The 26102-nt window shown below is 42.2% G+C and overlaps 1 protein-coding gene across 9 annotated transcripts in view; it reads right to left on the minus strand.

Moving 5' to 3' along the window:
• Positions 1-14682, minus strand: part of MRTFB (myocardin related transcription factor B) — a 178334-nt gene extending 163652 nt beyond the window's left edge. For 7 of the 9 annotated variants that reach the window (XR_004983190.2, XM_036411267.2, XM_036411262.2 and 4 more), the window contains exons 1-2: positions 14516-14681; positions 5974-6037 (exon numbers count right to left, since the gene is read on the minus strand). The gene's annotated coding sequence lies outside the window, so the exon portion shown is untranslated. Of the gene's footprint in view, positions 1-5973; positions 6038-14515 lie in introns of all 9 variants that reach the window. The other 2 variants (XM_036411265.2, XM_036411264.2) reach the window with 1 other exon arrangement.
• Between the last annotated feature and the right edge of the window lie 11420 nt (positions 14683-26102).

A 26102-nucleotide genomic window follows, 5' to 3' on the forward strand; every position in this document is an offset into this window, starting at 1 on the left:
CCAACTGCCCCACAGATGGAGACCAGCTGTGGCAGCGGGATCCTGATGACTCAGGCGAAGGGGGGTATACAGGGTCCTGGAGGCCCAGGTGCTGCCCAGGGCCCAGAGATCAGCTGGGACATGTCCTTCCACATCAGAAGCTCAGACTCTGATCAATAGCCAGGCCCAAGGACTGCACCTGTGCACGAATTTTGTGCACTAGACCTCTAGTCTGATTATAATTTCCAAGTGTCTCAGTAATTAGTTTTCAAAGTAAAAGAAAAAAGAAGTGGGATGGTTTCCAGAAAAGACGTAGGAGGATATCCTTTGCTAGTGACAGCAATTAATGTTTGAGTGACGGTTGCTGGAACATTCAGACTAAAAAACTCTATTACATTAGAATACACTGAAATCTATTTAAAACAAAACTTACTGGGTTTTTCCTAACCAGTTTGGCTCAATGGAGAGAACATCAGCTTGTGGATTGAAAGGTCCCAGGTTTGATTCCGATCAAGGACATGTACCTTAATTGAGGGGACATCCCCACAAGGAGGTGGGCAGGAGGCAGCTGATTGATGTTTCTCTCTCACTGATGTTTCTAACTCTCTATCCCTCTCCCTTCCTCTCTGTAAAAAGTCAATAAAATATATATATTTTAAAACTTCCTGGATTTAATATACACAAACACAACCCTCACCATGGATTATGTGTCCTCTCTGAACAAACTGGCATACAGAAAAAACTTGCATGATATTCCCTTTTTGTCATTATAGTATGATACAGGGGAAATGATAGTGTTCAGCCATACTCCCATGTTGGAAATCCTTTTAAAGAGAGTATCTAACAGCAGTAATAAGCAGAGCCAGACTTCTTTGCCCAGCTCCACACACATATCATGCCACAACACTAAGCAAAGCTTCCAGAGTTAGGAAGGACAAAATTTTCTCGAAGGAGGATGCGACAGTCAGAGTCTGAGAACACCCTTAGGGAGTTTTACTAAGCCCTGTGCTTTCTATGGAATTTGTGACCCAAATCTACTATTCTCCATCCCATTTTTCTATAACTCTACCCTTAACACTCTGAGTTAATAAGATCTCTGTGAGAGACCAACTCAGTTACAGATACTATAGGAGAAGCCCAATGTTGGCTTTGCTAGGGATCTATTATCCTCTGTTTATAAGCACTTAAAAATTTTTTTCCTTCCTACTGCAATTCTATACTCTCACCCTGATCATAAGAGTTTCATCTAAATATTCTGCACCACAAATTCTGTATATGAAGAGAGAACTTCTCCTCTATCCAACTTTCCAGTCAAATAACCACTTACACTGCCAGTCTAAATTTTAAGCTTGATGACTAAAATAGAAAAAAACTATTACAAATGCACAAAATCCAACTCACTAAATACGTAACAATATCTTAAAATCTGTTTGTTTTTTAAAATATGTTTTTATTGATTTCAGAGAGAGAAAGGGAAAGGGAGAGAAAGATAGAAACTTCAATGATGAGAGAGAATCACTGATTGGCTGCCTCCTGCCCTCTCTCCCCTACTACTGGGAATCAAGCCTGCAATCTGGGCATGTGCCCTTGGCAGAAATTAAACCATGTCCTCCTGGTTCATGGGTCGACACAACAACTGAGTCACACCAGCTGGGCAAAATCTATTTTAGTACAGTATAAAAATGTTTACAAATGCAGCTAAGAGAAATAAATGATAGTCTTTACTACTGGTAGTAATTCCTCACTTTCCAGGAGTATTTTTAGAATTAGGTTTAAAGAAATTAACTCATCAGTGTAATGAAAGCTAATAATACACAAATTCTTATACTGCCATAGAAAAGAGATTAAAGAACCAAAAACTGTGGTTATTTTAGAAAACAAATACAAGCTTATTCCATTAGCCACAATATCAGAGGATAAAGTCTAGGAAATCTCATTAATTTAGGTACAACTAATAACTCAGTAATTTCAAATCTGCCTATATTTAACTTTGGACTTTTAAAAAAAATATATAGTCCAAAGTTAATATAGACTGCCTCCTGCATGCCCCACAGTGGGGATTGAATCTGCAACCCATGCATATGCCTGATGGGGAATTGAACTGAGACTTCCTAGTTCCTAGGTCAATGCTCAACAACTGAGCAATGCCAGCTGAATTGGACTATTTTTATGTTTTTTGTTTTGTTTGTTTGTTTGTTTTTAGGGAGAGAGGAAGGGAAAGGAATAGAGAGACAGAAACATCTATGAGAGAGAGACATTGATTGGCTGCCTCCTGCAGGGCCCCTACTGGGGATCAAGCTCAAAACCTGGGCATGTGTCTTGACTGGGAATTGAACCCTGAAACTCTTGGTCCATGGGACTACGCTCAATCCACTATGCCACACTCGCCAGGCTGGACCAGTTTTTAAGGAAGGAGTTGCTAAGCAAATTAAAACACAAATAAAAATTGCTAAATTATTAAGTCAATTTTTAAAATGTTATATGCAAATAAACTAACTCAGGTATTCCCTATAAGAATCCCATACTCCAGTGGAAACAAAATGTATGAGACAAGCATCCACAATATTGCTAAAACATGTTACAGCTTTGACCTAGATGGCTCAGTTGGTTGGAGTATCATCCCTACATCAAGAAGTGGTGAGTTTAATTCCCAGTCAAGTCACATACCTAGGTTGCAGTTCCATCCCTGGTCAGGGTGAGTATGGGAGGCAACTGATCTATATTTCCTTTTCACATCAATGTGTTTTTTTATTCTCTCTCCCTTTTCCTCTATCACTAAAATCAGTGGAAACTCGTTATCGGGTGAGGATTAAAAAAAATATAGTAGATAATTTTTTCATCTTCTCTGTTTATTTTGGCTGTGAAAAACTGGTATAGGAGTCAGAAAAGCTTTATAGGAATCTACTGCACAAAATATTCTCAGTGGTTGGCAATCCATATCTCTACTTCTATTTTTAAAAAATTAAATCTTTATTGTTGAAATTATTACATATGTCCCTTTTCTCTTCCATCGATCCCTTCTAGTCCACCCCTGCCTCCCACCCCAGGTCTTCTCCACCCCACTGTTCGTGTCTATGGGTTACGCATACATACATTCAAGTTCTCTGGTTGATCTCTTCCCACCCACCCACTCCCACCTTCCCTCTGTTTCTACTTCTATTTATAATAAATACAACTCAATTTCTCTCTATTATAACTAAAATATGTTTTTGGGAATTCACTTTATCCTTGTCTTCAAATAACATAACTGAAAAAATACCTCATCTATAATAGGAAATATAAACAGGATTCCTTAATAAGATCTAATATCTTACCTAGTTTAGATACTACTTTGCCCTTTATAGCAACAACAAAAATACAAATGAAAAAGAGTAAACTACCATAATGTATATGAGTCTGAAAAGAAATAGTATATAGTCCAAATCAATAATCTAAACAAAATGTTACAAAATTTTAAAGTAGCAAGTGTCACTATAATATATACGCCTATATTTACAAGCATTTAAAAACCACAAGTGCTAGTTTTATTCTCCAAGGAATTAAGTTTCTTAATTAAAATTTAAGATACTTCTCTTTTACATCTTAATTCTAACTCAATGACAATATTCATCATTCACTTACTCCTTCAAAAATGGTTTGTGTGTCTATCATGTATATTCCAGGTATCATATGAGTTGCTAGATGTAAGATGGAAAATAAAACACTCTTGGTTCTGGGTCAATAATTTTAACTTGGAGTAGGTCAATGGTGTGTATAATCCTATTTGGTCAAAATAAAATCTAAAACAAACATAAAATTAGAGCCCACATTCCTATCAGCAACAGGCAAAATCCTTTGGACAGATGAAACTCAACGTCAATATTCATAGGTTTACACATGACAGCATATTCACTTAGTTCATGTAACTCAATAATATTCCATGATCACCCAAGTTTGTAAATCCTATTCTGTATGTTTGTAAATCCTATTCTGTATGTTTGTAAATCCTTTTCTGCAACTGTACCCATGTTTGAAATCTATTGAGAAGCTGAAGTTTTTAAAGCTCTACTATAAATAAAAAAAACAGGTATTGCACTTTTAGTACCCAAAACAATTAGTGCCAATAATTTAAAAATATTTATGAGTCAATAATTTAAAACAAAGAACACAACATTTTAACATTTATAGTCCAAGAGTATCTCACTTACACATGAGAATCACAGATACATTCTCAATAAGGAAATTCTTTATGTAAATAAATATATCAAACTAAACCCAGTGCGCAACATTCGTGTACTGGAGGGGGTTACCTCAGCCTGACCTGTGCCCTCTCGCAGTCCAGGACCCCTCAAGGGATGTCGGATTGCAGGAGAGAAGGCCTAAGCCAGCAGTTGGACATTCCCTGAGGGCTCCTTAACGCTGCCATAGAGCAGGAGAGGCTCCCACCACTGCCACTGCACTCGCCACCGTGAGCCCAGCTTCTGACTGAGTGGTGCTGCCTTGGAAGGAGAATGAGCCTGGCTTCTGGCTGAGTGCACTGACCACCAAAGGGCAGCTCCTGCATTGAGCATCTGCCCCCTGGTGGTCAGTGTGTATCATAGTGACCAGTCATTCTCCTGTTTGGTCGATTTGTATATTAGCCTTTTATTATATAAGATGAAAGAGGTCTTTGAAAACATAAATTTATTTTAGGCAAAAACCTTGCAATCTCAAAATGGTATTTTCCCCCCCTCCTATTGACTGGAGAAAAAAGATTTAAAAACTCAGTGTGAGCAGGGATATGGGAAACATAAACCTCATGGACTTTGCTGGGGGTCAGGATAAGATGGGAGGGTGGTGGTAATAAATTGTTAGTCTTTACAGAGGGCACTTTTACCATATATATCAACATTTAAAACATGTAATATTTGACTCAGCTCCTGTATGTCTAAAAAATAAATTAGTAAGTATACAACAACCTAAGTACAAGGTTGATCAACACATCATTAACTATTATCTTTTAGGAGCAAGCTAAATTTTTTGTTGTCAAAGGAGTGATTAAATAAATTATGTTGCCTCAAATAATGGCATGTTAGGTACCCAGTAAAATAATCATGTATGATTTATACATGTCTTTTACAATCGTGTGTAGAAATGTACAAAGCATATTGTTGCATTAAAAAGATCATCATATATAGTATAAACCAATTTACTTAAAGATTTGTATGTAAATACTTATTTTACAGATAAATTCCTAAAAGTGTGTTCACCAAAATACTAATGGCAGTCATTTCTGGATGGTAGAAGTTGGGTGTTTATTTATGTCATTATGTTGCTTTATACTGATGGAAGGTTTTTCTCATTATTATAATAACAAAATACAACACCTTTACATTTAAGAAAAGTGTTGCTATGTTACCAGAAGTGACTTTAAATCTCTTCAACTCTCTATTTAAAAAAACAAAGCTATCACTGAATGTGGAAATATAATCACCAAACAGCTTATGGATTTCCACCTGCTAGACCTCCTTCTCAGTAGCATGTCCTCAAATAAGAAGATAATAAGAATTTAAATGGTTTTATTCAAACAGCCCACCTTTTCTGCATCCACCTAAAAGCCACAGGTGGCCATAAACTGAAACACTCCTAAAGCAATCTCCCTCTTATATCTTAATAAGACAGGCTATGGAGAGAAATTAAAAGCAAAAATAAGCCCTGGCTGATTTTGCTTGGTGGTTAGAGTATCGGCCCGGGGACTTGAAGGTCTCAGGTTTGATTCCTGGTCAAGGGCACTTATGGGCACATACCTTGGTTGCAGGCTCCCTGGCCCAGAAAGGGGCACCATGCGGGAGGCAACCAATGGATGTATCTTATTTGGATGTTTCTCTGCCGCTCTCTCCACCTCCTCCCTCCCTTCTACTCTCTAGAAATCAATGAAAAACATATCCTCAGGTGAAGATTAAAAAACAAAACAAACAAAAAACAATAATAAGAGATAAGAGTTCTTTACAAATATTAAATCATAAAAAAACTTACCTCAATCAAATATTCAATTATATTCTTGTCTTACATTCTCTTTATTAGCACCTTTATTGTGAACCTGGAAAAGGGGGAAAAAGTGAAAATTAACTTTTTTATAGAAGTTAATGCCAGACAGGCTGGTCAAATAAAGCCTCCTGGAGAACATGAAATCTAAGATAAATTGGAAAACAAAATGGAAGTTACTAAAATGGGATTGTTGGGAAGGAAAGTTGAGACATGCAAGTATAATTAAATAACTTTTCCTAAAATTTTCAAGGAGCTACATAAATGACTATACTATTGAACAAATTGTCTTAAAGGACTAAGAAAAGTTGGGTTGCTAGACTCAGAACACCAGCACTGAATTCCAGCTCTCAACTTTCTAGCTTGTGTAATCTTCAGCAAGTCCCCAAGCCTCTGTGTGCCTCGTTTTCCCCATCCTATCTAAGAAAAGCATAGTATACAAATTGTCCCCTCCACCAGGAGTTCTTCCGGGAGTTCGACCAGAGGACAGGGCCTGCCATGCACTGGGCCTCTAGTTGCAATAACAATACCCAACTCAGAATTGTGAAGGATTATATGAGGTAATCCACATCAAGACTTTGTAAGTTTCTGGAATGTAACAAATGTTCAATAAATGTTAATTATTGCCTTTATTATTATACTAGAGGCCCAGTGCACAAATTCGTACACGGGTGGTGTTTGGCTGGTGGGGCAAATTGGGGCCAGCCTGTTGGAAGAGATGGCTGGAGGTTGGCCAGCCATCTCATCCTGATCAGAGGCAGATCAGGACCAGGCCAACTGGGGAAAGGGTCTGAGGGCAAATAGCCAGCAGGCCCCGCCCCCGGCTGGGGTGAGGGGGCTGACTAGGGCAGGACTGCCCATGGGGAAAAGCCATGGGAGGTCAGCCAGCCAGCCCTACCCCCAATTGGTATTGGAGGAGCCGATAGCGGGTGGAGCTGGCTGGAGGGGCTGCAGGCCAATCAGGGTGGTAGGGCTGATTGGGGATAGGGCCAGCCATGGGGAGGAGTTATGGGGAGGGGGTTTTAGCAGTGGGCCAGCTGGCCCTGCCCCTCAATGGTGTGGGGGGAGCCAATTGGGGGCCAGCAGTCTGGGGAAGGGGCATAGGTGGTTGGCCGGTTAGCCCTGCTCCTGATCAGAGTAGGGGGACCCATCAGAGGCAAAGCTGACTGGGGGGAGGGACTGCAGGAGGTTGGCTGTCTGGCCCCACCCCCTGTTCAGTCTGGTTCGCTGGCCGCAAGTGGGTGTCATAGCAACCCGTCATCCTGATTGTTACAGCATTCCAGTCACTGGCTTTTTATATATATAGATATTTTTGTATAATAAAAATCTGTACCAACATTACTTTATTATTGACAAATGGCATAATCTTGTCTTGTAGGGGTTTACAGGGTACTTGGAGAGAGATAAGAGTCACCCAAGCACATAAGACAAAAGAAAGATCAATGCCAATTATTATTCATTTAACAAATCTCAGACTCTGTTCATTGTCAGGTATTTTGTTAGGCATTCTTTGGTGGACAGGATGGACAGTTTCTAGCCTATCCCGGGTCATGTTATAGGACAGATGAGCTACACGAGGAGAAAGATGTTGTGCTTTTACGGATACGGGGCAGTACGTATGTGAACTGGTAGAAATGGACAGAGCATTCGTGAGAGGAAACACAGGATGTCTGGGCAGCCTCATTGTCAGGGTGCACCCAAGAGGGCAATAAGTAAGAGGATAGAACGCAGGGAGAATTTGTTCTCTGTTCAAGTATGTTGATTATCCTGCTCAAATTGAACCACTTCAATTTTAATATATGTTATCATTTCTATTTGAATAAATTTTTATTGTTTTTCTTCATGGTTTCGTTTTTGTTTTTTGGTGTTTTTTTGTTTGTTTGTTTGTTTGCATTTTAAATGTGAGAGGGGTAAGAGTAGGAAAAAGGAAAAAAGAACAAAATTTCAACCCATGTTGGCAGTGATGGTGGAAGTGGAATTACATGATGAGCTTTATATTTTCTTTAATTCTCCCAACTTTCTAACAAAGACAAAATTGCTCCTTTTACAGATTAAGAAACTCAGGCTCTGAGTAGTCAAATAGATCCCCAGATGTCCACGGAACTAATAAATGCAGATACAAAATTAAGCTTGCAGTCTTTCCTTTTCTTAGGCAAAAATATATATAAGGGATTTTGCTGAATATAAAGTCTGTTAAAAAATACTTAGAACTCCAGGGTCTACCAACTTCTGTACTTACACAGAAATAAACAGCCTTCATATACACAGTCACAACCATTTAGAAAAGAGAAAAGAAGAGATGATTGTACTTACAAGAACAAAAAGATAAAATAGTTAAGATGAATTTAACAAGAAATGGGCAAAACCTATATGAGAAAATCTTTAAAAGCTTCAGAAGGATTCGAGAGTAAAATCAAATAAAAAAATATACAATGTCTTTGGATAGGAAATTTCAACACCAGAAAAATATCAATTCTCCCTATGTTAGTTTATAAATTTAACATGATCTCAATTTTTTAAAAGAGTTTTCCCCCACCAGAACAAGACACAATAATTCTAAAGTTCATATGGAAAAACAAACAAGCAAGAACTGCCAGGGAAACGAAGCTTTATGAAATAGCAAAACATTTTATAAAATCAATAACGTATACTAGTGTATGAATAGAGCCTAAAGGAATAGAACAGGAGTTAAGAGGTGTGCCCCAATACATCAGGAAGTTCAGAATACAATAAAGGTGCATTGTATTATGAAATAAATGGATAAGGTAACTGATAGGCATATTGAAAAAGACAAAGCTGAATGTATACATCACCCCTGAATGCCAGAATAAATTCTACATGGATCAAAGATTAAACTTAAAAATAAAACCATAAATGTATTAAAAGAAAACAAAAGCAAATTCCAAATTCTTTTAGGCTTTTCTGTGACTTAATCCAGACACCTGAAAAAAATTAATATTAACTACTGAAAACTTAAAGATACAACTTTTAAGCCTGCTCCATACCAAAATACATGAAAGTAAGTTAAAACAAACAAACAAAAAAACACCCACATACAAATGACAACTGGGGGTAATTGCAACTCACATCGCAAAGGGCTAATCTCGCTAATTTACAAACAGAAATTTATTAGAGAAAAAGCAATCCAAAAGAAAAATGTGCAAAGGGCAGGAACAGATAGTTCATAGAAAAAGAATTAGAAATAGGTTTAAGTATATAAAAAGATATCCAGCCTCATTCATAATCAAAGCAATGCACATTAAAACTACACCTAGTTATCATTTTCACCTATCAAACTGATATAAACCCCCAGGTTGGAGTCTGCTGGTGAGGCTATGGAGAAACAGGTGCTCTAAATAATATTATTTTAGAAGGTTCCAAATGGTACAACCCTGAAGGAGGGCAGCATTTATCAAATTATAATTGCATTGCTCACTGACCCAGCAATACCACTTCTGGAAAGATATCCTACATAGACACCTCACATATACAAAATGACATGTGGACAAGATGCTGCTGGTTCAGGGCCCCCATTTTGAGAAGAAAAGCTAACGTCCACCTGTGGAAGAAGATAAGCACTCTTCATGTGGTTGAGTTTCCTATGAAACCTGCCCTCACTATCAGACGGAAAAAGTCCTTAGACAGGTTTCCTGGCTAAGAGATATCATGCAGCCTCCCATATAAATTCCGTACTTAACACTTAGTAAATATATTTGCAAACATATTTCTTATTAAAATAATTATTATTAATTTTTGAAATCCTATTTAAAGATGTCCAATTTAAGAAAGGAAGTTTTTTATAAGTGGACCTATGAATCTTCCAGAATCATAAAAAAAAAAAATCATATCCATACACCTGCTGGTTATACTGTCTGATTAACTTTACTTCAAACGCTTTAACCAAACCACCATCTGCTCACCATGAAAATCACCAAGCAGTCTGTTTCTCATATTTACAAATACTGACTCTCCATTTGTTTTATAGGAATCTTCCAAGTAAAGAACTAGGGTTTAGAAGGAAGGATCTAGACATGTCGTATAGCTTCATTTTGAAAGTCATCCCTTGATAAAGTTTTTGGTGTCAAACATAAACCAATGTGCTGAAATTTCTATACCCTATTTTACTGAATCTAAAATGCCATCAATTTTCAGACACACTATTATTTTAGGTACCGCTAAGAAAAGTTGCCAATTAAACCATGCCAATTTTAAAATACCATTCCATCTTAGATATGCATCTCAAAACATCAATGAAATTGCTTAATTATAAATCTCAGTGGTATGTACATAATAAATAACTCATTTTCATCCATATAAGCATGGATTTTTGCCCATTCAACAATGTATTCCCCATGCCTAAAAACCGTAACAATTTACCGTAACAATTTAGAGCCGGGCAAGCACACAGAGACCACACAGAGCCGGGCAAGTAAAAAAACTTTTTTTTTAAAAGTATATGTGTAGGCTATATTTGGACCATAAGACGCAGGGACTTTTTCCCCCCACTTCTGGGGGGAAAAAAGTGCGTCTTATGGTCCGAAAAATACGGTACATATCTATGCAAGTCATATTATTTGATTCAGTTCTGTTCAGGTGAATATAAAAAGTAGTAGTAATTTTTTTTTTTTTTAAGTAACAAAGGAAAAAAAAAGGAGGAGTGATATCTTTTTATCCTGGAGTGTGATATTGCTTGCTCAAAATAATAAAAATTAATTACTCTCAATTTAGGTAACTTTCCAATCCAAAAGTATTCAATGAATCTATCTCTAGTCAATTTAAAATATATCCTTCTATTTTGATAACAGTCTTTACTTACATGTTTGTTTCCATAGCACCTTTCAAAAGTTACAACCAATGAACAATAAACATTTTACAGCAAGAAGCAATTTATCCATTGAACAAAACAGAAAAATAAACTTGCTTTGTAATTTTAGCAAGAGTCAAAGAAATTTAAGTTACTCTTGTAGCTATATAATAGTCGGAGTTGAACTTTCTTAACTCAATTTGCATTTTTCCCTAAATTTCATTACTGAGTTTCATGTGAAAAATCAATTTCTAACTAATCATACCAATAGGTCTAAAGACGTATGTGATTTCAGGTCATTTTAATTTTCACCTTTGTACACAACCACATTTTCTAAATTCTCTAATATGGATATTAGTACATAGGAATGATGGTTATTTAAAAAGTGGTTATACAGTAAAAATTTGTATTTTTATTTAATTCAGGCCTTTTTAGTTATTTACACATATTGGTGTCACTTCACAACTCTAGTCTCAAACTCTTCAATTATTCAAGAGTTTAATTGTCAACATTTCTAACAAGAATTTCCATTAAACAAAGCAAATTTTTCAGACAGAGGGACATAAGTTACTAATCTTGTCTCCCACCTGAAATTCTAGAATAATCAATGAAGTGCCAGTAGCCAAGGGCCTGATTTTTTTATATGTAATACATATCAGAAAGAAAAATTTTCCCAACAAAAATTGTGTGTGTCAAATTCTGCCTATATCTACACTAATAAAAGAGTACATGCTAATTGACCATACCTTCCCAATGCTCACCAGCCAATCAGAAGTATGCAAATTAACCCAACAAAGATGGTGAGTTAATTTGTATATGCAGGCTCCGAGCAGCCTGGGTGGGGCAGGACGCTTGCGTCATCACCATGGTGACGATGCAGGTGCTCCATATCACCCCAGCTACTCCGGGCCTCTGGGCAGTGCGGGAAGGTGGGAAGGTGGAAAGAGGGCTCCAGCCAGAGCGAAGGAAGTGCAGGCAGCCAAAGGAAGGAAGCCCATTCTTATACGACTCTTCGTGCATTGGGCCTCTAGTATATATACAAAAAGCCAGTGATCAGAACGCTGCAATGACCAGAACGATTGGTTGCTATGAGGCCCACTGAGGTCAGCGAATGGCCCTATGGGGGTGCTCCCTCTCTGGCCAACCCCCGCAGCCCTTCTCCCCGGGCTGGCCCCAACCCTAATCGACCCCCTACCCCAATAGGGGGCAGGGCCATCTGGCCAACCTTCTGCATCCCCTCCCCCCTGGCCACCTACCCCTTATGTGCCCTCACCACCCCATCCACCCACAGCCCCTCCTGCCGGCCAGCCCTGCCCCTGATTGGGCCACCACTACCCCAATAGGGGGCAGGCTTGGCCTTCTGTAGCCCCTCCCCCTGCCCAGCCCCACCCCAGATTGCCCCCCACCCCGATCAGGGGCAGGGCTGGCAAGCCCTACTCCTGGTGGGCCCCCACAACCCCCATTGGCCTGCAGCTCCTCCCCCCGGCCAGCTCCATCCCCTATCAGCTCCACCACACCAATTCAGGGTGGAGCTGGCCGGCCAACCTCCCATAGCCTTCCCCTGGCCACTGACCCCCACCAACGCCCTCCCACCCCCACCTCCCAATTCAGGGGCAGGGCTGAATGGCCCACTGCCCACAGCCCCTCCCCACATGAATGAATTCATGCACTGGGTCTCTAGTAAAATTACAATTAAGGCTGTTCATTACAGTAGGTCACACGGGGGCTAGTACTATCTCCTAGCAGGGGTCCTCAAACTTTTTAAAGTGGGGGCCAGATCACGGTCCCTCAGAGAGCTGGAGGGCCGGACTATATGAACTACTAATTCCTACTGTACCACCTCGGCTGCGCTCACTGCCCAAAAAACCTGGCGGGCCGGATCAGACTCCTCTGCGGGCCGCATGTGGCCCGCGGGCCGTAGTTTGAAGACGCCTGCTCCTAAGAGACATGACCAGTTATCAAAGTGACTGGAGACACCACCGTGTTTGGGAGTCAAGATGCATGGGACAGACTCATGTAGTGAAGAGTTGTATTGAGAATCTTTTAAATATCCAACTAGATTAATCACGATAAAACGGCATCACTTTAGGACACACACTGAAAAGTCTTTATATTATGGAAAACCCAAGGTAATTTAGGAGAATATAGCTAATGTGAAAAAAGTAGAGATAAAATAATGTCTAAAAATCAGTGACCATTTTTCTCACATCACATAATGCTAACATTGCAATGTCATAGACTGGGACTATCTAAACTAGTAATTGAGATACTGGCATTGAAGCCTTAAATTTCAATCTTGTTATTTTATTCATTATTATCAGTAAGCAGAAAGAATCCAGTATGTGTCTCGAAGCTTGTGACACAAAACGTGCTATACAATGTAACTTGAAAATATGGCAGTCACAGAGGGGTTATATTATGTGTGTTGAATGTGATAGTCTATAATTTATCTTGGCATTTTATCTCTAATTTAATATGTCGTTTATTATCATAAATGGGTTATGCAACACTTAGGTAACACACACACACAGTGTCCATCTGTATCTCTGGTCCTTCTTTTTCTTGTTAGAAATAGCTCCTAATATATATATATATATTTTTTTTTATCGCTCTTTGATCCAAATTCATTCATTGGAAGCAGGTGCAAACACCCAGGCACGTGCTCTCTTCTAACAGAGTAAGTACCACAGTGATTGGGCGACGCATGTCACACATTGCTCTCCTTTTAGACCTCCCTTGCCATTGAAACTGATGATGTGTATTTCATGGTAAGTTTCATTCCACGGCCGTCAAGTGGGCTTCATTCATTCATAAATGTCTGCGGCGAAGGGAAGGAGCCTTCGTTCTGAGCATCACTGCTCCAAGAGTAGAATCACGTGCTTCACAAAAAAATCAGACTTAACAAGTTTCCGCTGCCTAACTAATAATACAAGTCCGGGGATCCAATATCCCAATTCCACCTGACCTGACACACACACACGCCGCCGCTCTAAGCCCACTTCTGTCCTCCCACCGGAACAAACAAGAGTTCTGAACCACTTCGGGATCCAAGGACCCTTTGGGGGAATTTGACAAAAAAAGCCAAGGACCACCTCCCCAGTATTTCACACACCACGCTGCATTCTATTTGGGAGGGTTGGGGGGCAGCGGCGCCCAGACACACCCTCTGCAGCCCGGCGGGGACCCGGTGGTTAGAACTCCAGCCTGAAAGCCCTGCGAGCGGGGGCGGGGGGGTGGGGGCGGCCAAGACGGGCGTGGGCGCCGGGGTCCGCGTGCCCGGCCTGAGCCCCGTCCCGCCCCCTCCCAGCTGTGTGACTGCGGGCGGGGAGCTGCACCCCTCGGTGCAGCACCGGAGGGCAAGTTGAGTGCCCCGCGTACGGGCAAGGCTCAAACGGCGTTGGCACTGCCAGCAGCACCGCGTCCTCGGCGCCACACCGCAGCCGGAGTGGGGAGGGTTTGGGGGGGCTGAGGCGGGCGCCGAGCAGCGTCCGTCGGGCTGCAAAGGGGACCGACCCCGGGCGGCCCCGGCCAGGCCGCCCCGCCCCGTCCGCGCGGGTCCCGGGACGGGGCGGACCGACCGGGCGGCTCCGCTGCAGCCGCGGAGCGAGCTGGGACCGCCGCCCAGGACGCGGGCCGCTCGCCCGGCCCGTTCCCGCGTCGGACCCTCGGTCTCCGCCATTCGCACCCCCTCTTCGGCCCCAACGGTCGCCACGACCGCCCGCAGCTCACCTCCCCGGCCGCCGCCGCTGCTGCCGTCGCCGCCGCCGCCGCCGCCGCCACCGCCGCCGCGCGCGATATCGCGAGACTTCGCTCCCCTCGGGCTCCCCGGCGCTCCCCCGCCCTCCCGCGGCCAGCGCGCACGGAGCCGGGCCCGGGATAGACGCGGCGCGCTCCCTATAAGCTGAGGGGTCTGGCCTAGCCGTGTGCTTAGCAACCTGCGCCTCAGTCGTTATATCCGCTCCGCCCACCTCCGTGAAGGCGAAGCGTTAATAACCAGGTGCGAGACGGACGACCGCTTCTCTCTCTCACCTGGCCGGCCGGTACGCGTGCGCATGCGCGCGCCTGCAGCCCTGGACCTGCGAGCCTTTGCAGAGGCTCTGGTCTCGGTGGCAGTAATCCCAGCAGCGGGTCTGCCAGGGCATAGGTGTGCCCAGTGCTTTTACAGCTCCCTTTGGGTCCCAGCAGCAGCCCCCAAGAAATGGGTATTACCATTCTGGTACTCCCCATTCCAGAGAGGAAGAAGCGGAGGCTTGGCAAGGTGAAGTCACTAGCTCCAGGACACAAGGCAGGAATTGGCATCTGGGGTTGTCTTGACTCCCAAGCCAAAGCCCCATTTCCCCCCTTCCATGACAAGCCCCCACAGGCCCCTGTTCCTGCCCCCCTTCCGCTGAGAACACTAGTCTCAGCACTAGTCTTGACTTCCCTCCCAAGGCTCACCCAGGTGAGAGCCCCTAGGCTATTAGTTGCTACAATCCCTCTGGTTTTTTGGAGCTGCTGTCAGGAAAACACTTCCCCCAAATTACACAACCTTCCTAAAGGCCTCCCTGTTCTAGATCCCGTACAGCGCCCTGAAAATGACCTGAATATATTTTGCTCTATCTCCTCTCCAGACCAGTGACATTTTGAGGATGGCAGAGAGCACAGTAGTTCTTATGGGACACAGGACATAGAACCAGAATGCATGTGATATTAGGTGGCATAGAGAACCACAGGACTACTTCTTAAGGGGAAAATCGTAACATTATAAACAGTAGTTTCTCCCTATCCAGGGCTTCGCTCTCTGCAGTTTCAGTTACCTGTGGTCAACCACAGTCCAAAAATATTAAATGGAAAATTCCAGAAACAAACAGTTCATTCGTTTTCAAGTGCAGGCCATTCTGACTAGTGTGATGAAATCTCCAGCCTTCCGTTCTATCCAGATGGGGACATGAATCATCCCTCGGTCCAGCTATCCTTGCTTTATGTGATCCCCTTCTGTTAGTCACTCAGTAGCTGCCTCTCTTATCTCATCAAATGCCTTAGAATCATAGTGCTTGTATTCAAGTAACCTTTTTTTCATAGGTATGTGTGTATAGGAAAAAAACATAGTACAGATAAGAGTTCAGTACTCTTCCAGGTGTAAGGCATTCACTGGGGGTCTTGGAACATAGTCCCCACAAATACTATTATTGTCATTGTTTCTGAAGAAGAACTAGCATTGATTGAGGGCACTTCAAGGTCACTACCAATAGTCTTCAAGTTAAGTCAGAGTAAAACAGAAATTCAGGGAGATGAAGAAACTGGCCTAAGTTTCTGTAATGAGACAGGATTTGCACTTGGGCCTGAGTTCAGAGCTAACTGCTGCCTTGCACTAAAGCCTCATGAGCCAGTTGGGCTGGGCCAACAAGCTGTTGTCAAATCAAGAGCCTTGGAGGTTTTAGCTATCCCTTCACCATCAGGGCCTTACTCAGCCCCCTGATAGCCACATCAATGTCAACAAAAGTTGGCTTGCCCACCTGCAAGCCTGTCAATCCCTCCAGAAGCAATGCTACTCTCAAAGGTCATAGGTGTCCCTCCACGGGCCAGCATCACTCAAACCACCCGATTAAGGAAGTGAGAGAGAAAGGGAAATCACATCTGTCGAGGAAGTGAGAGAGGTGGGGAAATCAAATCTTATGAGCAGCAGCAAGGTGTCAAATACTACTCCAGGTGCTATACATTCATTAGCTCATTTAGTCCTCCCAAGAGCCACATGTGGATGGTAAATTGTACCCATTTTAAAGTTAAGAAAGTCAAGAAACTAAGAGGAGAGAGAATTTGCTAAGGGTACACAGTTGGTAAGTGGGAGGGCTGGGGTTACACTTCAAGTCAGGCTATACCCCAAACCACGAGCTTTGACCTCAGTGACCAAAACAAGGTTCTTCCCTGCTCCCAAAAACTTATGTCTTCATGAAGCTGAAAACCTAAAAATCCCCTGAGTTCAGGACTCCAGTCTGAGACACTATATTTTCCTCCAGATTGAACATGCCTCAATATTCTCATCTAAAATAAGCGATAAGCCCAGCCGGTGTGGCTCAGTGGTTGAGTGTTCACGCATGAACCAAGAGGTGTCTGGATCAATTCCCAGTTGGGGCACATGCCCAGATTGCAGGCTTAATCACCAGCAGGAGATGTGCAGGAGGCAGCTGATAGATGATGTTTCTCTCTCATCGATGTTTCTATCCCCCTTCTTTCCTCTCTCTCTAAAAATCAATTAAAAATAAATAAGGAAGGGGTTTCTAAATTCAAAATAATTTATCCTATTTCTGACTACTCCACATTCCATATGATATAGAGAGTTTTGTGTGTGTGTGTTTTTTTTTTAAGGATATACATGGGTTGTTGGGAGGATTAACCAAGTTAATATTTGTGAAGCATGTACGAAAGTGCCTTGAACAGGTTAAGCTCTCAATAAATTATAGCTATTATTATCCTGGGGATGGCTGTGATATTTCATCCATTCCTCATCTCTCAACATAAACTCCAAATCAGTTTGGAGGGATGTGGCCTTTTCTGTTCAGGCATTCTGGAAACGATAAATGCTCTTTAATGGACAAAATTACCCCTGTTCTTCCTCCATCATGATCATGAAATCATGATCATGAAATCCTGATCATGAAAAGAGACTAGACTCTTTTCAAGCTCTTCCCAGTTTCCTGGAAGACTAGCAGCTGGTTTTTAAAAAGACTCCCCTTGTATAGAAAAAGTCACCCAAATATTTTTAAGTTTCTGGCAAAAACAAACAAGTGAAAAAACAACTAAGCTGAAATTTTTAAGAGAATTCTGGTGAGGCTGGGAGTTAATATAACTATAGTGATCTCATGATAGGTGGTGGGGGGGTTTACAGGAACTGAAGCTGCCATCACCCTCAGCCATGGCACTCCAAAGGGAGGTTTCTTCTACCCTGACACAAGGTATACCGCACATTCCCATCAATGGCAACCTGTCACCATGGAAGGAGTGGACATAACAGGATCCATTGAAGACATTATAGTTTGACAAAAAAAAAAAAAAAGCAACACAAAACAACTGAGATGATTCTAATATGCACACGTCTAAAGGCTTAATGTACAGTTCCCAAACAGTGCTATTTAAATATCTGTTGATCCAAGAGGAATTTTATACATGCCTAAAATGGATTCATTTAGTGCTCATTCATTCATTAAACACATATTAAGCACTTAAGAGCCAATTATTATGTGAGTAGCTATGAGTAAGACAGATCATGGCCCATGCTCTCATCACAGTTATGGCCAAAAAGGAGAGAGAGGTGCTAATTAAATAATTGAACCTATAAATGCTAAAATGTTATGTGATAAATAAGATGAAAAAGAAGAGCAAATGGCTCCCTTACCTCCTCCCCCGGAAAAAAAAAGTCTGGATGGAAAGGTAGGAAAGAACTTGTTTGAACTAAGTTCAGAAGGATACATTAGAGTGCACTAGGAGGAGAGGGGAGAACATTCCAGAGATAGGGATGGCTTGGATCAGCAAGGAGAAGGTAAGTGTTGGTAGCTGGGAAGACAGGAGGGTGGTGGGACCTCTAGGCATCTTGGACATGTATGTACTCTGAGCATATGGGATTGAGAGGAGAGAACCAACTGGAGGCAGAAGAGTGATGTGTTGAATGCCACTGGTCCCTACATGCCCATTCTGCCCTGTTGGCCAATCCAAGCTCATTATGGAATCCTGACACCTCTGCCCCACTGGTGGTTGGTCAAGGGTGACAAAGCTGTCATATTCAAACTACGGCCCGCGGGCCACATGAGCCCGCAGAGGAGTCTGATCCGGCCCGCCAGGTTTTTTGGGCAGTGAGCGCAGCCGAGGTGGTACAGTAGAAATTAGTAGTTCATATAGTCCGGCCCTCCAGCTCTCTGAGGGACCGTGATCTGGCCCCCACTTTAAAAAGTTTGAGGACGCCTGCCTAGCCCATATGTGATTTGAGGAAATCAAACATTATAAGGTCCCAGCACCCTAGAGCAGAAATCCAGCTGCAAATCTCTTGCCTATCTTGCAACTAGGACTGGGAGATGATGTAGGCTCTGCCGGCCACAGGTACCATGTGAGGCCCATCCTGGGTTCTGTTGATGTGACCGGTGTCCAAAGCAGCCAGCTCTGGGGATGGTGGTGTAGAGTGGACCTCCTGATGGAGAGCTGCATCGGTGCTGACGGCAGTGGTGGCTGCTGTGAGAGCAGACTTGGGAGGGTAGCAGCTAGCTCATAGGGCCAGGCCTGCAGTGTGGCTTGGGGCATTTTTCCTAGAAGCTTAGCCTCAAGTTCCTTCTTCCAGCCCACCAATGATTCTGTGGGATATCCAGCTTCCTTTATTACATTCTCCTTTCTGCCTAAACCAGCTAGCATTTCCAGCAAGAACACTGACCCTTCACAGGCAAAGCCCATTGGAGCCAATGAGACTTGGAGAGAGTCTTGCTAAGATGAGTGGCCAGGGGAACTTTCTCGGCTGTAAGAGAGAGCCTGAGGAGGCCAGCACACTCTCCCTGCCTGACATGGACCTCAGTCACCATCAATGGCTCTTCCCACAACTGTGGGATAGGATAGGGCCTGGACGGCACAGAGCAGAGGTGAGAGACCAAAGGACCCTGGGTTCTTAACATCAGCAGCTGCTGGACTGACCCTAGACACATAAAGCCCGGATGTCCCCTTCCCTGAGCTGATGCATGTGGTTAAACCATTTTGAGTTGGTTTCTCTGTTCCTTGCAGCCCAAACATTCACACTGGTGCAGGGAGGAAGGGGGCAGCTTATGGGGGACAGGCATGTATCTTCCCTGGCTGTGTCAGGAGCCACCCCAAGTCCTGGGCAACCTTTCACATCTACCTCCTCTCCGCTCCTGCACCTCCCTCCCCCCCCCCCCCCCCCACACACACACACATTCTACATACTCCCACCAATATCAATACCATTAGGTGATCTCTGCCTGGCTTCAAACACTTCATTCATGAAAACACATACTTTCTTAGCCCCTCCCCTCTTTTGACCATTTCTTTAATGAGCACCACTTGCTCAGTTCACATATCTGGTACATGGCAGAGCTGAAGGTCTGGAGGCAATCCAGATCCCAAAATTTTAGCTACTAATTTTAATGCTATACACCATCCAGCCTCCTTACATTTAAAAAAAAAATACACACACACACACACACACACACACACACACACACATATATATATATATATATATATATATATATATATATATATATATACTTGAGCTGGGAGGAGGTCAGGGGTGGGGGAATAGAAAAAGAGCTCAGATCCACCTCCATATTTGTTATCTGGCCTTGAGCAAGCTTCTTAGGTCTCACTTGGAAGGGAAAGTGAAGTTAATGATGCAAGCTCCATAGTCTGCCAGTCATCTGTGCTGTTTGCTCATGACCTCTGGCTTCCCACCTTCTGGACACATTCAGTATTGCACTTCTGGCCCACTTGGGTGGGGTCATGCTGCTAGTCCTAGCCAAGGAGTGTGTGAATGGAGAGAGTGTGTGTCACTTCTGGGCCACTGCTCTGTTGAGCAGAATCCCTAGGCAGTCCATTGGGAACATATTATATAATATGGGCAAAAAAACCACACCTTTATTGTTTTAAGCCACTAAGAGTTGGGGGTTGATGGTTGCCCTAGCACCCATTTGCCTATCCCTGTTAGTACATAAAGTATGTTGATTTGCTCATTTATTCACTCAAGAAACACTTTTATGCTATGGTTCAAAACCCCAGCTTGACGAGAGAGAAAGCTCAGGCAGTCCTGACGATTCTGGCTCAATATGTATGGACGGGGCCCAGACCCCTACAGTTTGGGGATTCCTGTTATACTGGCAAGCCTGAGACCCTTGCTTACTATTGGGCCACCATGTGATGAAAGAATAGAATAGGGTCCCTCTCCTTGGTGTCCACATAGGCTGGGAAGGACAGGGGCAGACATGCAAACATGGTTAGGTGATCTGGAACCTGTAAAGAGCTTTATAAAGCTGTATGTGTGATAGATAGTAGACTTGCACCGTGGCAAACTCATTCATCAACTCTGTGACCCAAGACCAGGTACTTAGGCTTTCTGAGTCTCCATTTCCTCATTCTAGCATGCATAGTATCATTTGTCTCTGTTTTCCAAATATGAAAATTGAAATTCAGCAAAGTTCTAGAAACCAGCCTATAGTTACACAGCTAGTATGTGGATGTACTGAAATTTACCCCCAGGTTCTTCTGTATCTACAGTCCATATTCTTTAAAATATATTGTTATTTATATGTATATCTATCTATCTATCTATCTATATCTAATATATATATATATATATATATATATATATATATATATATATATATCATATTGATTTCAGAGAGGTAGATAGAGGTAGAAACATCAATGATGAGAATCATTGGCTATCTCCTACCCACACCACTTACTGGGGATCAAGCCCGCACATCAAACCACAGCCTCCTGGTTCATGGGTTGATGCTCAACTGCTGAGCCACACCAGCCTGTGAGCCCACATTTTCAAACACTGGGCTTAGCTGGTTCACACAAGGCCCCTGCTTATCTCTCCAGTCATGGCTTTTGTCTCCCTCTTCACCTACAACCTTATCTTCCAGTCATACCAAAGTGCTTGCCATTCTAGGCACAACCATGCTACTTCATTCCTCCATGCTTTGGCTCAAGCTGGTCGCTCTGCTTAGTATACCTTCCCTTCATTCCTGCCACTCTAGCTCCAAACATCGGCTGAATCTTTGGACTCACTTTGATGGCCCCATTCTTTGTTCTGTGACCATCCCCCACAATACGGTCCTGCAAATGGCCTTGCATACACCTCCATCATTAGACTGAAGCCTTGTGGAGGGCAGAGCCTTGAGTTCCTGTCTCTGGACCATCTGACTAGCATTGTGAGCACTTGTGCTAAAGCATAAGTCATAGCTACTTGAATACCAACCAGCTCAGCAAAACCAAAACCCTACAGTTCACAAGACAGACCCTCCCAAGAAGACCACATAGCAAAATGTTTCAGAGAGCAAGTTGAGAATTTTAATCTAGCCTTCACCACTTTGTAGCTCTGTGATCCCAAGCACCATGCTTAAACCCTTTCAATCCTCGCTTTCTTAGATGTAAAATGGGACAAATGAAAGTACGTCCTCACACAATTGTTGTGAGAATTCAGTGAGCTATAATGTATACAGTAAACTTACACACACTGCCCCGCTGATAAGGAAGAACTGAATTAAATTCCAGCCACCTTCATAACTATTGGGTCGGCAGCTAAGTAATTGCGGGTTTCACACACATATGGCTTCAGTTGAATTTTTAGGTTTGCAGACGTAGTACAAATGTAAAACACATTTTGTTATTTGGTACTTGGCTATTCAGCTGTTAATCAGTGAAAAAAGTTTTTTGATCTGTTTTGTAGTTTTCGTTTGGCGTTCGTTGAAAAATGGAAAATCAAAAGGAACATTTTTGTCATATTTTGCTTTTTTATTTCCACAAGGGAAAAACGCATTGCAAGCTCATAAAAAGTTATGTGCTGTTTATGGTGACGAAGCCTTAAAAGAACGGCAGTGTCAAAATTGGTTTGCCAAATTTCGTTCTGGTGATTTTTCACTCAAAGATGAAAAACGCTCTGGTCGTCCAGTTGAAGTTGATGACGCCCTAATCAAAGCAATAATCAATTCGGACTGTCACAGTACAACACGTGAGATTGCAGAGAAGCTTCATGTATCACATACATGCATTGAAAATCACTTAAAACAACTTGGCTATGTTCAAAAACTCGATACGTGGGTTCCTCACGAACTGAAAGAATCACAGTTAACGCAACGCATTAGCAGCTGCGATTTGCTAAAGAAACATAATGAAAATGATCCATTTTTAAAACGACTGATAACTGGCGATGAAAAATGGGTTGTTTACAACAATATCAAGCGGAAAAGATCGTGGAGCAGGCCAGGTGAACCAACTCAAACAACATCAAAAGCTGATATTCATCAAAAGAAGGTTTTGTTATCAGTTTGGTGGGATTACAAAGGAATTGTCTACTTTGAACTCTTACCACCCAACCGAACGATCAATTCTGATGTCTACATTGAACAACTAACGAAATTAAACAATGCAGTTGAAGAAAAGTGGCCCGAATTGACAAATCGAAAAGGTGTTGTATTCCATCATGACAATGCAAGGCCACACACATCTTTGGTCACTCGGCAAAAATTAATGGAGCTTGGTTGGGATGTTTTGCCACATCCACCATATAGTCCTGACCTTGCACCATCTGATTACTTTTTGTTTCGATCTTTACAAAACTCCCTCTATGGTAAAAATTTCAATAATGATGATGATGTCAAATCGTACCTGATTCAGTTTTTTGCTAATAAAAACCAGAAGTTTTTTGAACGTGGGATTATGATGCTGCCTGAAAGATGGTAAAAGGTCATTGATCAAAATGGGCAATACATTACAGAATAAAGTTATTTAGTTCCATGAAAAAATTGTCTTTGATTTTCTTTAAAAAATCCGCAAGTACTTAGTTGCCGACCCAATATTATAATTATCACCGTCTACTTATTATCATTATTATTGCTACCGCTACACTCAGCATGTCCCCATTGCTATCCTTATTAATCACCACATTCTTCCTCCCTTTCCAACAAGCCCTAGGTGACTTTGGTAAGGATTCCTTCCAAGAAAGGATAGTATTCTCGGAATTCTTGAAATGAGTTCTCCATTGTCTCGGGGATGGTTCAGTGCCCACAATGATTTAATACCTCTGATGCCCCCCAGGAACTGCCCAGTTGGCTCCTCAGGAAGTTTGTGTCTGCCAAGACCTTCTCGTCTAGGCTTCCTGGATGCAGCTAAAAAAAAAATAGGAGCTCCCCTGAGGCTCCCCCTCTCCCTTACTTGACATCATCTGGCTCTGGGGCATTCTGAGTTCATTCCTGGTCAGCCCAGGCCACTGCAAAAGGGGCCCCCACCCCTGGCTGTGGGAGTGGCAGGATCCCAGTTCAACAGGTCTATGGGCTTCTGGACTCATTGATAACACTGTGAGGAATAATACCTGGAACAGGCTTCTTTCTTTCTTCCCGGAGGGAGCTGAATTGAGTTTCGAATAATAAATGTTTCATGTGACATCAGCGTGAGAAACTCTTACCTTGCCTAACTTATTTTTCACATATCCGGAGTGTGGCGGGCAACATTTTGGTTTTCAGTTAAGCATTCCTTGAGGTTTCATGCAGAAAAACTCCAAGCTGTTATGAAAGGGCGGAAGAACAAAAAAATTCCCCCAGGAAAAAGGAACCAAACCTCAGACAACAAAATCAAGGAAAATGTAACTTTGGCTTTTCTGATTAAAAAGAGACTGAAGACCAGTCATGAAAGGTTTCTGCTAAAACCTGCTGTTGGGTGAACATTCACAGGGTCTATGAAAGGGAAATAAAGATGGATGTTGGGAGGGGAGGGAGGAGAAATCAATGAGGAGAAAAGGAGGCAGAGCCAGCAAGAGGTAAGGTGTTTCTAGGAGCAAGGACAGCAGTCCAGGAAAGAGGACCACTGGATGAGTTTTAAGCAAGGAGGCAAACTTTTGTTTTTTTCCTTTTCAGAACCATGTTGATACTCAACTACTCAAATACATTTGCATTCCCATCTCAACTGACTCATTTGGCTGGAACAATGAGCTCACATTCCAGAGTCTGGGCTGACCCTCATGCACCCCACTGCCGATAAAATATAAAGCATGTAATTAGTGCTTTTTTGCACTCAGATAGACCATGCAATCTGCTGGGTTCTCTTTTGTCTAGCGTCTGACTGCAACGTCTAGTAATGCTGTGTTCTCATGTCAGCCATTTCCAGGGCAAAAGGATGAGACAGAAACTTTTACAATTTATCAAGATTTAAAGATCAGCCCTTCAATTAAAAATAACAAAGTTATAAATAAGGAAAGTTTTAAATAAAGAGGGAGGCAAGCATGACCCTATTGTGATGAATTGAAATTACAATAGTAGTATTTAGTATGAAAAATAAAAATTTTCTTAAATAGATAGATACAGATATTCCTCGCAGTGTTATCAATGAGTCCAGAAGCCCATAGACCTGTTGGACTGGGATCCTGCCACTCCCACAGCCAGGGGTGGGGGTTCCTTTCGCAGTGGCCTGGGCTGACCAGGAATGAACTCAGAATGCCCCTAGTATATAAATATACTAGATTTGTGTGTGTATACAGAACATATTTCTGTTGGTATCCAGAATATATTTCCAAGCTCTGAACACTGAGAGGACCGACAAGCAATGATTGCCCAGTAGCAATGAGCAGTTTGCTACAATGGCAACATTTACCACCCAGATATTGGTTTCTAAACACCATTCTCCAATAAAAGGAGCCAGGGCTCCTTATAGAAGTGGTTGATTACATACCTGAGGCAGGAAAAATATAAGATGGACCTTGAACCAGAAAAATAGGGAATTGCTAAAAATAATAAATAAGTCTGTAAATAAATAAATAAATAAATAAATAGGGTTTGTTGAAAACATTTAGAAGTTTTCAATGGCCAAAGCTGGAATAGTTTGAGCAATAAAATAATGACAGTTGGATTAAAAGCCATAGAATAAAATAAATACCCATGATTCCATATTAATTATAGACACCTAACTAACCAAGTGATCGAGGTTAATGTCAGTAATAAGCCAGGTTGCTATGAACCCCTGATATAATTCAATGAGGAGGGCACTTCACCTCTGTAGTGCCCTTCCCCAGATCCACTGTCACATCAGAAGAAAACATCAGGCAAACCCAAACTAAGGGACATTCTACAAAATACCTGACCAGTATTTTTTTAAGTGCCAATGTCATGAAAGACAAGGGGAAACTGAGGAGTTGTACAAACTGGAGGAGAACAAGAAGATATGCTAACTAAGTGGGACCTTACATATAAAAGGACATTAGGGGTAAAAGGACAACACTGGTAAAATCGGAAGGAAGTCCATGGGTTAGTTAATGTTGTGTCCATGTTAATTTCTTAGTCTTGCTATCATTATAAGAGATGTGAACATTGGGAGATGCTGGGGGAAGAGTATATGGAAATACTTTGTTGAAAGTCTAAAATCATTTTAAAATAAAAAGTCTGAAAAAATGAAGTGCTGAATTTTCCTCGTTATTGCTGATAGGATTTTCTAGGTACAGCCTGGAAGCCATCGATTCCAAGACCAGTGTAATTGTCAATATTGTTAAGCCAATACATTTAATTAAAAATAAAAACTAGTATAAGAAGTAAGGATCTCAAGAGCTATCCAGTTCTTGAGGAGAAGTTTCACT

The sequence above is a fragment of the Pipistrellus kuhlii genome, unplaced genomic scaffold, assembly GCF_014108245.1.
Source record: "Pipistrellus kuhlii isolate mPipKuh1 unplaced genomic scaffold, mPipKuh1.p scaffold_m20_p_4, whole genome shotgun sequence".
Taxonomy (NCBI): domain Eukaryota; kingdom Metazoa; phylum Chordata; class Mammalia; order Chiroptera; family Vespertilionidae; genus Pipistrellus; species Pipistrellus kuhlii.